Raw genomic sequence first — 13,160 nt, forward strand, 5'->3', positions numbered from 1 at the left:
CCCCTCTGTGTTCTGCATCCACAGGCTGGGCCTTCCAGTTGTTCCAGAGCTGAGTCACACAGGTCACTGATCACAATTTGTGTGTCTTTTAATGCAAGGGGGATAGAAAACAACAGCACATAATTACATTCAATCTTGGTAATTCCAGCCCCTGCCGTTGTAGGAAGGGATTCTGCGACAGTGAAAAGCTACTGGAAGAAGGATCACAGTCAGGTCTGCAGCAGCCTTTTATGACCCTAAAAGCAAGAAAGAACTGGCTGGGGAACTATTAAAGCAACAGTATTCCCATTTCTTGCAATAGTCTGACTTGAAAACTCATTTTAAATTCCCCCTGTGATGTTCAGGTATTTTCTAATAGGGAAATGTCTGTATATACTGTCAGCAGTTCTGTCATCAAGCTCAAACATCATCTGGACTGTGCAGATCATGGCAAAGTACAGAAAAATGGAGGTACTGCTACTCTGAACACTGTGATATTTTTAAACACCACTGTGTTTTGTATCACACCTCAGAAAGAATCCTTGAAGCTAACTGAGGTGGCAGGGGATGATGCTGAATGGAATTAGGATGCTGGTTTAAGGCACCTGCTATGACATGGGTGTCCAACCTTTTGGCATGCATGCCGTACTTGTAACAAACTGCACCAGCAAAGAAGACCTGCTGTCAGCACTACTGAAACACACCACCCACCGCCTCACTGTGCTCACAGCCAATGTTTGCTGTCCATAAACGTTCAGCAAGTGTCACTACATACCAACAGGGGGGCATTTTTTCCACATGGAGGAACTCAGTGACACGTCTTTGCTTCATACGCACTTCATACGCATCTTCCATTCGCTCCGATTGCCCCTCTGCTGCCATCTGTCATATGGCAGCAAAATGCCATACCACCAACGTCCACTTCTGACAGCATGGGCCAACATCATAAATATATGTAGTCAAACACCTATTTGATTTTGATGGTCTGAAGATTACTTTACACAACAAAGGAAAGAGCAAAACTGCAAAGCAACAGAGCAACATATGGCAGGGAACTGCGTGAGCAAGAAAATGTAAATGACCTGAATAGTAGAAAATGGTGTGATGGGAAATAAGGGCAGAATAAACGACTTGGACAGGGCAGAAATTCAGCTCCAGGAATGCAGTGTTGGCTGTAGCGTCCCAAGCAGAGAATGCTATTGCTGGGGAGGTGCAATGAACTCTTTGTCATGAATTAAACCCAGGTAATTTATTGCAGGCTGCAAGTAGTGGCAGTGCAGAAAAGCAGCATAAATAGAACTGAATGCACTGCTGTAAATTTTGTAGCTGTTGAGACCTGTGGAGTTGCTGTGCATTTCTAATGTCAGGTAACACCTAAAAGAATTCAAGGACCAAAAAGCAAGCCCTTCCAAGATGCCAGCTTTAGGAAATCCAGTTTCCAAGGGTAGAAGAGGGATGGAAAGGAACGCCAGCATCTGGGCTTTGGCTGTTGTCATGTTGAAGGCCTAAAAACCCAAAGACTGAAGAAGTACAGAAGCTGCCCAGAGCTCAGAAGTTCTTCATGAATAGAACATGGAATATTCAGCCTTCATCCTGTGCAGAACCTGACTGTCAAATAAAAGAGTTCACAGCAAAGAGCAGAGCTTTATCTACTCTTAAATAGGACCGCAATTTCCCTCTTCACATTTCTACCCAAGATCTCAGGTTGGGGCATGCAGCGAATCAACCACAAAAGAGAAGGTGGCTGTTCCTCCTCCTCCCCATGTAAATGACCCTGAAATCTTTGTTTTTCTCAGAGAACTCACACTGAGAGCTCTGAAGCAGCACGTTTCCAACCTCTGGCTTGTCGTTCAAGGTGTCTCTCTTAATAGACACCATCCAGTGGGCCGTCAGCAGCTTAACAGTCCATGGGGGCTTCCAAGGAAGTGGCCACTGATGGTCAGAGCTGGGGGATAACTCTGAGGATGGCACAGGGCTGATAAAAGAATTAATCAGTAACAGCATGGAAAGCTGGAAGGGCAGGTTTGTCCGACACTGGTGCTGAGGCTTATTTCATGCGCTCAGTGCTCGTAATTGCTTTCCTCCCAAGCAGTTCAGTATGCAGCTCTAGGATGGGCTTCCTAGAGCTTTCCCCAGCAACCCGGATAAGATTTCCTTCTAATTCATGTTTATATGCCAGTTCTTCCAGCAGGCTCCTGCATTTGAGGTGCGCTGATTAAACCAATGGGGGCAGAGGACGTGGGGCAATGCCTCCTCTCACCTCCTTCATTGCAAAGGTAGAACAGTTCTGCAGGTTTAAGCTGCAAACCATCCCAGCCTCACTCCTCACTCTGCTTTCCTTGGATTTTTTTATGTCTTTTTCTCTGAAAATAAAAGTCTGGTTTTCTTCCTGCCACCTGCTATTCCCATAGGAAAGAGCTGCTCCGATATCATGAAGGTGCCTCCACTCCCAAGGGCAAACAAAGGGCATTTCAGCACACCGATCTGCAGGAAATGTCAGTGACCAAATTCCATGTGTTGCTGGAAATTCCAGTGCTGCTTGTGGGCCACCCGAGTTCCCTCAGCAGGATCCTGCTCCCAAGAATCACAGAAAATGGGCTGTCTTCCTCAGGTTTGTATGGACAGAAAGTCAAACAGAGAGACGCAGGACAGCCAGGGTTCAATGTGCTGTTAGGCACAAAGCCCATAACAGCGTGAGGCTGCCTTGAAAATCCCAGCTGAGACTTCCCTGTTCATACTAAAGATCTGCCTGGTTCTGCAAAACATCTTTATTTCAGGCTGGATTCATTTATTGAATGCTCACAGAGCAGCCAGAGGCCAGCAGAGTATATGGGAAAGTGTTAATGCATTTACCTTTGGAGTGCCAGAACATAATCTAATTATCCATTTTAATGCCAGCTGCCTCGGAAGACAAAATGCTCTTAATAAAGAAGTGACTGGGACAAAGAAATGGTGGAATGAAGATAGCAGGGGTTTGCTCTCAAAGATGGATGAGTCTGAGATGTGGAGGGATAACAAAGCATGCAAACAAACAGTTCACAAACATAAATGTATCAAAGGATCTGTGACTGTAACCCCAGAGAATGAGACAGGATGTGTCATTTTGTTTTAAAACAATTTCCTGCCAGACTCTTTATGGGAAGCACAGCAAATCAAAGAGCCCTGGGACTGTGGGTGACAGCAGCCGCTGCGTCCCAGCGCTGCTCCCAGACCTGCTGCCCAGCAGCTGCTGCAAAGCAGCCCAGCAGAGAGAGATGTTTGAGCAGACTGATAGAGGTGGGAAATGAGAGGAGCTCCTGAGCACATCGACACACTGCTCTGGGTCCTGTAGTCTTAAAGACTGCAGTGATGGTGGTGAGAGATCAGCAAGGAGCCTTTACAGGTGGATCTAGGCAAGGACTTCCATATCCATATTAGCTGTGTCAAACCAGAATACAGCCACACTACAGCCACAGCACCACATCCTGCCCCCTTGGGAAATGGACTCAGTCAGATGCCATTGTTGTCATCTCTGACAGTTCTGAGCCTGTACTCCTCTCTTCAAAGGGCAGTTATGATCCCTCCCAGCGTGTTCCTTTGGTGCTCATTTCTCTGTGGTATTCTATGCCTGTGTATCTAAACAAGGAAAAGATCAGAAGCTGCGATGCCACCATCCCCACCATCATCATCATTGGCCAGACCTGCTGCTAGCTGTGCATTGCTCATGCTGTCCTTCTTCCATAAGCACGGCAATAAGACATTCCTGGGCACAGAGAGCAGGCAGTGCTGGTTGGGCACAGCACAGCGATGGCGGTGGCCCAGACAGGCCCTTTCTCAGGCTCTGTGCTGCTGCAAACACTCACTGTGCCCACCCTGAGCTCAGCTCTGGGGCTGACTACTCTCTGTGCAGTCCCAGGCAGGGATGTGTGAGCCGGCACAGCCTGCAGGCACCAGGCATAGAGAGCCCCTTGGGAACAAAGGAGAACTAGCAGGCCCAGCCTGACCCTGCTCTTGGAGCACAGTTTTCCCACTGTTGGTGTGGTTCCAGTTCAGCTGGTGAGGCTGGAAACACTGGAAACGTTGCTTCATGCACGCCACAAAGCAGAAAGCACTGAGTCCCAGGACTCTGCTCCAGGTGCTGCAGTGTCAGCTTGAGCCTCGTGGCAAAATTAACTCCTTCCTACTCAAGGATGAGCTCTGCACTCCCTGCAGCAATCAGTTAACACGGCCACAGCAGCTCCCTGTGGTGCATGTGCTGGAACCCAGGCACCAGCCTCAGCCTGGAGCTTCTTTGTGCCCCCAGGATCTCTCCTCTTGCTGCACACCCCATCTTGCTTTTCAAGAACCATTTTTCTACTTAACCACCAGCCCCAACTTTCAAAGTTAATTGGGGCTGGGGAGGTATAAATAGACGCTGGACCAGATGGAATCTCTGCTGTGGTTTATAGCTAGCTGAGCCATCGCATGTTCCTCTCATAGCCTGAGCAAGGGCAGTATTAATTATGACACTGCCCAGGCAGATTGCATGGGAGGTTACGACAGTGATGCTCAAGCTGAGGTTAAATATAACCTGGCCAGGACGTTTTGCTGAGTGAGCACGACATGGACAACCAGCACAGTTTGCAAGGCGTTTCTGCAGCAAGCTACAGGGCAGCAGGCATTTTGCTTTAAGAAATCACTGGCCTTGCACTTTCCCTGCACTGCATGATGTACAAAATGCATCTCAGTGTCACACACCATTGTCAGACATGGAGAAATCTTTACAAAAGCTTCCTCGGGAGCTCTGTGCATCACAAGCTGAATCAGATGTGCAATTACAGAGCCATGACTTAAGAACCTAAAACCCTTCTAAGCTTGATAGAAGGTATCAGGCCTACAAACAATATGCAGGGAGAATTTAATCTTGCAGAGGCTGCCGTTATTTGCAGGGAGAGATTGTGTTTGGGATTAAGAGCCAAATTACTGCATAAGTTTTTATTAAGTCTTTATATTTTCAGCCGTACCTCAGTATGGCTGCTTTGGGACAGGATCCTGGCTTTATGATGGACGTAAATCCAGAAAAATATTGCAGATTCTCTGAAATGGGCAAAATAGAAGCAGAAAAAAAAAGAAAGAATTTGTATCCTATCTGAGCTGCTGATTACTTAAAGCTGAAATACAAACATTTCATTAAAGCATGGATTTTCTGGAAGGCACCGAAAAGAGGCAAAAATATCTAATTTTCCCAGCATCCCTAGAAGCAACAAGAAGCCCCGGGGGATTACAGCCAGGATGGCTGGGTTGGAAGAGGCCTTAGAGCCCACCCAGCTTCCCATTGCTCTTAGCTGGCACCCAGCTCAGGCTGCCCAGGGCCCATCCATGGCCTCAAGCACCCTCAGAGATGGGTCACCCACAGCTCTGGGCAGCAGTGCAGGGCAGTGGGCAGGGACATGGTCAGCTGGACCAGGGCAGGTTGCTTCTTGCAGAAGTAAGGATGAGCACATCTGATTGATGATGGCAGAGGGAAGTAATTTGATGTCTTCTGGCAGCCCTACTCCTGTACGAGCCATAACTTAATCACAGCTGTGTGCAGAGCTGGCTTGGTGTGAAGGCAGCGGCCAGACCTGCTGCTGGTGAGGCTGCAGCCAGCTTCATTCCAGAGCACAGCAGCTCAGTGCTGCGATGCCAGCGCTGAAGGGACTCAGTGCTGGGACACCTCCCTGTGCCCACCCATCAGGGAGAGCCATCCTGAAGCCTGGTGGGAGCCCCAGCTCAGGCACAGATGAGGCAAAGCGAGCCCCTGTGCTGGACTCCCCAAGTTCCCTGCTCATCCCCAAGGTCCCCAGGCTGCTCCCCCGGTGCTGCTGGGTGATTAATTCAGTGTGAGTAATTTTGGAGCAGATGATCTCATTGCTGTGGTTCCTGCTGTTTCTCCTGCAGAGGAAAGGAGAGGAGGGGGCGGTGATGGCAGCAGGGGCAATGCAGTGTTCCCCCCCACCCTCCCTCGGGCTGGGGGTCCCCATGGCCAAAGACAATGTCAATTGGAGCCATCCCCACATATTCATAGGAGCAGAGCACAGCTTGAGAGTGCTTGGTGCTGCGAGCTGAGCAGAAGGAAATTTGCTGGCAAATTGATTTCTCTCAACAGAGGGCAGTTTAATCATTTAGGCTAATAAGGGCTCAATTATGACTTTGCAACAAGGCCAGTGTTCAGGGCAGCGGGTGGCTGCTGGAGAGCAGCTTCGATGCTCAGTCCCTGTTACAGCAGAAGCCCTGCTGGGGTGTGGCCAATCCAACCGGGACTGCCAAGCTCTGTCCTGCCAGGGGATGGGGAAGGTTGCGCCCCTGCATCATTGCCACAGCCATGGTGGCATTTACAGAGTGGCAGGGACACACAGCGTGGAAAACCCATTGCATGGGACACCCTCCTGCTTCCCACCAAGAGAGCTGGCAGTGCTAAGGAACATGAACATGGTCCTAACCATTCAGCCTTTGCTGGAGTGCTGAGTGCATATGGGTGTATACAGATGCAGATCTACAAATATATATCTTCACATACAGCTCCATTTTAGTTGTTTCCCCCTCACCTTGTGGGTGGAGTGGGGCTGATGCTGGCCCTGGCAGGACTGTGGGTGCAGGGCAGCCTCAGCACAGCACTCCCATCCTGCTGTACCACCGAGCACCTGGAGGGAACCCTGGGAAATGGGATGAGATTAGCAAAGCAGTTGAATTATTCTAAGCTAATAAATTACCCAGTCCAGATGGCTTCCACCATGAATACTATTAAAGAGAAAAAGTCAGGGTAAATTAGGAGATTTGGGACTAACGCTTTAAATTCCTTTGCAGAAGATGCTTTATGGGTGGGAGCAGCCCCAGCCCCATGGCTGCCCCATTGCAGCCCTGCAGGGAGGAGGATGTGCAGCCCCATTGCTCTTGTTCTCCCTCCACTCCTGTTTCCCCTAGGACACATCACTGAAGGCTGTGGTGCCATTTCCCTGCCCTGCATGCTAAGCACAGCATCTCCTGCCCAATGGATGGACATGCAGAGCGCATGTGCGGGCAGGAAAACCTTCCCTTGTCCATTTCTCTTGGTTTTTCAGCTCTTTTGGAGGTTGCTGTGACCACTGTGTGTTCCAGCCCCGCGTCGAAGCTTTGCTTACCCAGGAATTGATTCGCCACGCTTGAGAGGGAAGGAAGCACAGATTAAATGTAAGCTATTTGCTCAGGATCTCAGTTATGCAACTGGACATCGTAGATTAGGGAAGGTGACCTCCTGTAGTGTGGGGATTTACTGACATGTTCCAGCAGATTTTACACATCCTGGGATCCAGCGCAGCTCAGGATGGAGGAGAAAAGCTCTGCATTGCGAACTGTCACCGCCTCTGTTTGCTGAAAGGCTTCTGAATGACTGACAGCAGCTTGTCATACTGCCAAACTTGGCCTGGGGGACTGCGGGGTGACAGCTCTGGGCAGCCGTGCAAGGGCTGTGCCCTGTGACATCCTGACGTGGACAGGGCCACCTGCCCAGTGCCATCTCCTCCCCCCCATAGCTCTGAGCTCCCTCTGGTCCTTCTCTGCCTTCTCCCTCCTTCAGACCCTTCTGAACGGTGCAGGTTTGCTTTCTTGATGTGCGATCTTGCAAATGGAAATGATTTCCTAGCGAAGCATCTGCTCCTCAGGCAGCGGCTGTACCACTGCAGCCATCCTGCAGGAGACGCCGCTGGTTCTTCGTGCAAATAAATAAATCAATTAAAGCAGTGGGAGCAGCACAAGGTTTGGTTATCTGTGCTGGGAAATACCAGAACTACCGGGGATAGCTGCCTTGCAGCCATGCCTGGATGGTTTCTGGGCCCTGGGACACCTGCCTGCTGATGGAGTGGTTCAGCCCATCTGGTTGGTGCTGTGCTAGCTGGGAAATTATTTCTTTGCTTTGGCTTTAAATGATGAATCGTTGCCTGACAGATTATCCTTTGTTTATCTCTCTTTGTTCCAGTGGCCCTCTTTGCTGCCTGCCCTGGGCAGGAGATGGGAACAGGGCCGGTCTTCCCAGTGATTCCCAGCCCTGTGCTCATGGCAGGAGCTCCACCAGGGCACAGATGTGGCCAGTTAGCACAGAATGATGCTTTGGGCACAGATGGTGCTGCAAGGGATGGGCACAGGGTGAGGGCACCTGTAGTGCACCCCACCTCACTCCAGCACCCCAACCTCAGAGCACACAGGGTGAGCCCATCTCTGTCACTGCTCCGCTGTATTCCCTTTCCCCAGCACAGTGGTCCCTACAGCAGGGATGGATCAGCGTTGTTTGTGGTTTAGATAATTTCTATATTATTTTTCTATATATATAATATATATTTTATAATATATATAATATATACATATAATATATAATTTCTATAATATAATATATAATTTCTATAATTTTTCTTCAGAAAAAATCCCTGTGCCACAGCTCTCCTGGGGGTGCTGAGCCCCCCAGACACTTCTCTACAGTGTGAGACCTGCTCAGAGCACAAGCACAAACTACAAGTGACAGATTCTGTAACGCGGTTGCATCTGGGCTGGGGAAGCTGCAGAAGGTCACAATGACACCAGAGAGGAACAAGTGTGTTGTGTCGAACCCTGCTCAAGTTTTCGTGTCTTGGTAACAGAGTCGGAGCATCTATAACTAGCAGCAGGTTATTTTTGGCATCTTAACCTATTTTGTAGCTCCCAGGAGGATGAATCCGCTTCTGTTTGACTTTGCAAAGCCTGGATTTCTTTTTGTGTCTGCAGGATGCTGAAATCTGCATTAAAATTCTCCTGCTTCTGCCTCTCTTAGCACAAACATAGGGGTCCTGAGAGCTCAGCTCCTGCTTTATGCAGAGCACTGAGCCTACAGCCTGGCATGGGGCTGCGCTGCTCAGGACACTGTTCAAAATAACCACTCATAAGGCTGTTATGACCCTAAAAAGCCTTAAATCTGAGCAGACACAATCTGAGGAGGCACACCTGCTCTTGCAGGCGGCTCACTGGGCTGTGGGCATTGATGGAGGTCATTGGAAAGGCACAGGTGGGTGCCAGAGTTGCAGTGCAGGGGATGGAGCAGGTTCCTGGAGGCAGCTCCTACGGCTCTCCCCATCGCTGCCGTGCTCTTCCCTGCACTGCAGATGCATCTGCCCCACATTCCTCCCCTTGTGAACGTGGGTGTCAGGTCTCTGGTCCTCCAACACACTGTGTGACACCTGCTCTGCCTTCCCCCTGCTTCTCCCACATAGAGAATTAGAGAAAGGCAGAAAAATATTTAAGCAGACCCACCACAATCAAAGTACTTCACAAAACTGACTGTGTTTCATTGGAATTTTGTTTTGAAAGCAACCCAACAAGAAAGCCTGGCAGCACGAAAACATCATCTTTCAGCATTTTCAGAAGGAAAATCTTCCTGCTCCATTCTGAAAAGGATTTCACTGCTGAAATTGTTTCAGAAAACAGCTAAATCAAGCAGAAAGTAAATGAAATGAAAGTCTGTTGGGGACGGGTCCAGTTTCTGTGCTTTGCTGTGGTTGGCTGCTCTGAGTGTCCCCATGTGCTCAGGTGTGCAGGTCCTGCAGCACAGCTCCCTGCTGGAGAGCGGAGCTGACACTGATGAACATGAACCCACGTGTGTTTAATTAGACACTTCCTTCAGAAAAGAATGGAAATGGATGTGAGCCATCGGAGCTCACGTTGATCTTACTGTATTACGTGGCCTATCCGGATCCCAGTGGATCCAAAGAAGAGCTGGCACCTTATAGGCTGATACTGACTGACTGTCAAATTCCTCCTTCCCTTATTTCTCCCTTCTTCACCATTTTAACTGAAACAAACTGCTAGCAATTCTTGGGCCTTGTCCGACAAGGTAGTTATCTGTGCAGACAGCCAGCAGCAGATTTATTGACCTCTAAGACGCTTTGAAACCATATTTTCTCTCATCTGACAAGGGCGCTATTTTATTAAAACAGTTTTTCAGCGGTTCTGAATCACTGCTGCAACTCCATTTTGTCAAAAGGAAACTGAAGATGTTTTCCACCGGAGAGAAGGGAATGGAACACAGCGCTGCTCTATCTCCTGAAATGGAGAGCATCCATCCTGCGCTGTTAAGGATGGGGGCGGAAAAAAGAAAGGCAGGTTTTCAGACAGTAATGAGAAACTTCTTAATAACTGAACTTGAAAGCGATCGAGTCTTTTTGGCAGAAAAATTAACAAATATGGGAAACTGCTGGTACCGAGCTTACAGTGAACATCCGAGTGAGTGGGCCTCGTGTTTTGAGGATGGGAAGCAATGAGGATGAACCTGAAGCAAAACTCTGCAGCAAAAGAGTGGAACCCAGAAGGAATTGAATTAATACTGTTGGCAGTGATGCCCTGCGAGAGACTGACAAAGGTGAATGATTGGATGAGCTTGCGAACATTAAAAAAGTGCTGAAATTAAATGTGAAGAGGGGAGTAAAAATAAAACTGGTGAGATAAGAAGCAAAGTGATAAATTCGAGTGCAGAACGTCGTCTGAGTAAAAACCTGCAAATATTATCTGTTTCTTCACTGGTGTTACCAGGAGCCAATGTATCTTCGTATACAGATGATAACAAATACAATAGCTCTGAAACTACTAAAGCAGTCCATGTACAAATTAATTCCCAGGATATGCTTGCGGTGCATTTACATTTTGCCGTTTAAAATGGAACTGTCAGGAGGCAGACAATCTTCCCTTAAATCCCCTCCTATGAGTTCCTATGGCCTTACAGAGGAGTCGCACCACTGGGAAAACCAATCTGGTGATGACATACCTGACATGTGAGCTCTAGCACATGACCTGTTGGCTTTAGGACAGGTTGCATCAGAAGGCAAAAGGTTGCTGAGAAGCCAAATGTTGGCTTACCAGTGAAGACTCCAGCACATACCTGAGGCCTCTGTTCATCTTCAAGGTGATGCAGTGTTGGAGGGTATGATGGCAAAACGCGTCTTGTCACTTGGCTGGGCTGGCCTTCAGTTTGTAGTTACACAGCTGGAGTCACAGCTTCAAATTATTTATCTCATAGTCTTGTACAAGCAATCTGCTGGGGGCTTCTTATGTAACACTATTCCTATTGACTTCAGCAAAAACGCTGCAGTGTGAAAAATGTGCATAATGTACAACAAATTTAGCCCTGTTGGTACCTACCGACGTGTGAGTCCTTGTTAGCGTTTTTGGAACACGGTTCTAACAGCCTGGGGGAAGGAGGAAGGGAAAAAGCAAGGAGGAAAAAGGGTAAAAGCAGCTTTGCAGGCAGCACCAGAAAATCACCACCTCACTGTGCCAAGCTGCTCCTGGCTCCTGAGGGGAAGAAAAAGCATTTTTGCTTCTCCCTGTAGTCCAGCCGCTCCATCCTGCAGGACATGAGAGCAGCTTCAGTGCAGGCACCTGAACCAGCCAGCACCACCCTTGGAGATAAGTGTCCTCCAGTGAGTGCAGCAACTTCTCTTTCCTAGACACAGCTTTGCTGTAGCTGTGTTGTTGCATCACCACTCATTCTATAAATCTGTCAATGTCTATTCAAGCCCGGAGCAAATCCATTTGCTACAACTTTTACAAGTACTAAAGCCCATCTGTGGGAAGTCACACACAGGATTATTTCTGTCCTCTTCTCATTACAGACTCAGCAGTCTCATTTAAAAAGATATTTCCCAAACCAGGCTGGGAATGTGTGCACAGTAGTCCCAAAGCCAAAGGCTTCAGCCATACCAACGATGCCCAATGGAAGGAGCAGAGCTGGGGAGTGTTGCAGCATGGAACATCGCATCCACACATTCTGAGACCCAAGTCCTACCATTAAATGTACCCATGTATGTACTTAGGGGTGCAGCCACAGCCCTTATAGTCAGTTGGAGAAGTAAGCCTGAATCTTTCCAAGCGTGACCTGGGATGTGTGCCATACTACTGCTATGTGATTTGGCTCTGCAGCTCATCCAAATTCTCCAGCCATCATTACTTTGCTTGGTTATCATTCATACATTTCTATATGCTAGTTTGCTTGGAAGAAAGAGGTTGGAAATTTACAGCTAGAGTGGATCAGTCTGTATTTTTGGAATTGGAGCTAAATTACCCACCAGTTGAAGCATTATTGTGTTTTACAATAATTGCTGATTAAAATTCAAATGCACTAAATTCCACCTGTCATTCCCAGCATCGCCTCCTCTTGTGACTGAGCCAATGCCATGAGCTGCTATGAATGAAAGGAGGGAAGGAAGCAGTTTGCACAGTTCCATGCTTTCATTCAGCCACAGTCTGTTCAATCCTCGCTCCTAAACCCTTAGGATCTCTTCCACAAAATATCTGCTCGGCAGGAAGGTTTGTACAATGAAGACACTGTGGCTCAGATTTTCAAGGGCAGCTCCTTTGTCTCCATACCCACACAGGACTGATGTCCATCTGCCTGAGCTGCAGCCCTCTCTCATTCATGTCCAGTCAACCTGCTACTTCAGTACACAGGCACTTACCATTACTGATCTGGTTTCCAGGTGGGCTTCTCTCTTATGAAGCCTTTGAGAGGAGCTAGATGGGCTGTGAAAGTCCTACTTAACCTCTTGGGTTTTCTCCTTGGCCATAGGATGTGCCTCAAGACCATTTTTCTGCAGCTCTGTTGGAACTTTCCCATGACTGCACAACCTCTGGTTAAACTCTCCAGTCCTGTCCTTCTCCCCTGATGCCTCCTCCAGTTCAGCATTTTTTGGCTTTCTTTCTGCTTTAGATTTCTCATTTTCTTTTTCACTCAAGCTTCCACTTTCTGTGCTTAGCATTTCCAAGCGCAGAGAGCTGAGAAGTAGCACAGCTTCTGGAGAGGTGCTGTGCTTATAAATCAGGGCAGGGAATAACAAGCAAGTACCTGATCCTATGGTATTTTTCCCATGCAGGTGTTTCCTCTTCCCTTTTGCTTGTGGCTGAGTACTGCAACAGACGACACTTGTCTGCAAATTGCTACTACCTGCACTTCATCAGCCTGGGCCCATGTTTCAGTCAGTCGGATCTTCAGAAAAGAGACAGTCTGGTTTAACACCTCTTTGTCCACTTCTGCTGTCTGAACGAACAGGTGGGGGAAAAAAAGCCAATAAATCAACATTTGAGATGCAGAGTGAAGCAGAGATTATCAACTGAATGATACCCCAAAGCCGTACTCAACCCATTCATGCAGTCCTGCTCCCAGTGGGTGGAGGTCACTGAATGGGCTGAAA

This window comes from Coturnix japonica, chromosome 20 (assembly GCF_001577835.2).
Source record: "Coturnix japonica isolate 7356 chromosome 20, Coturnix japonica 2.1, whole genome shotgun sequence".
NCBI lineage: Eukaryota > Metazoa > Chordata > Aves > Galliformes > Phasianidae > Coturnix > Coturnix japonica.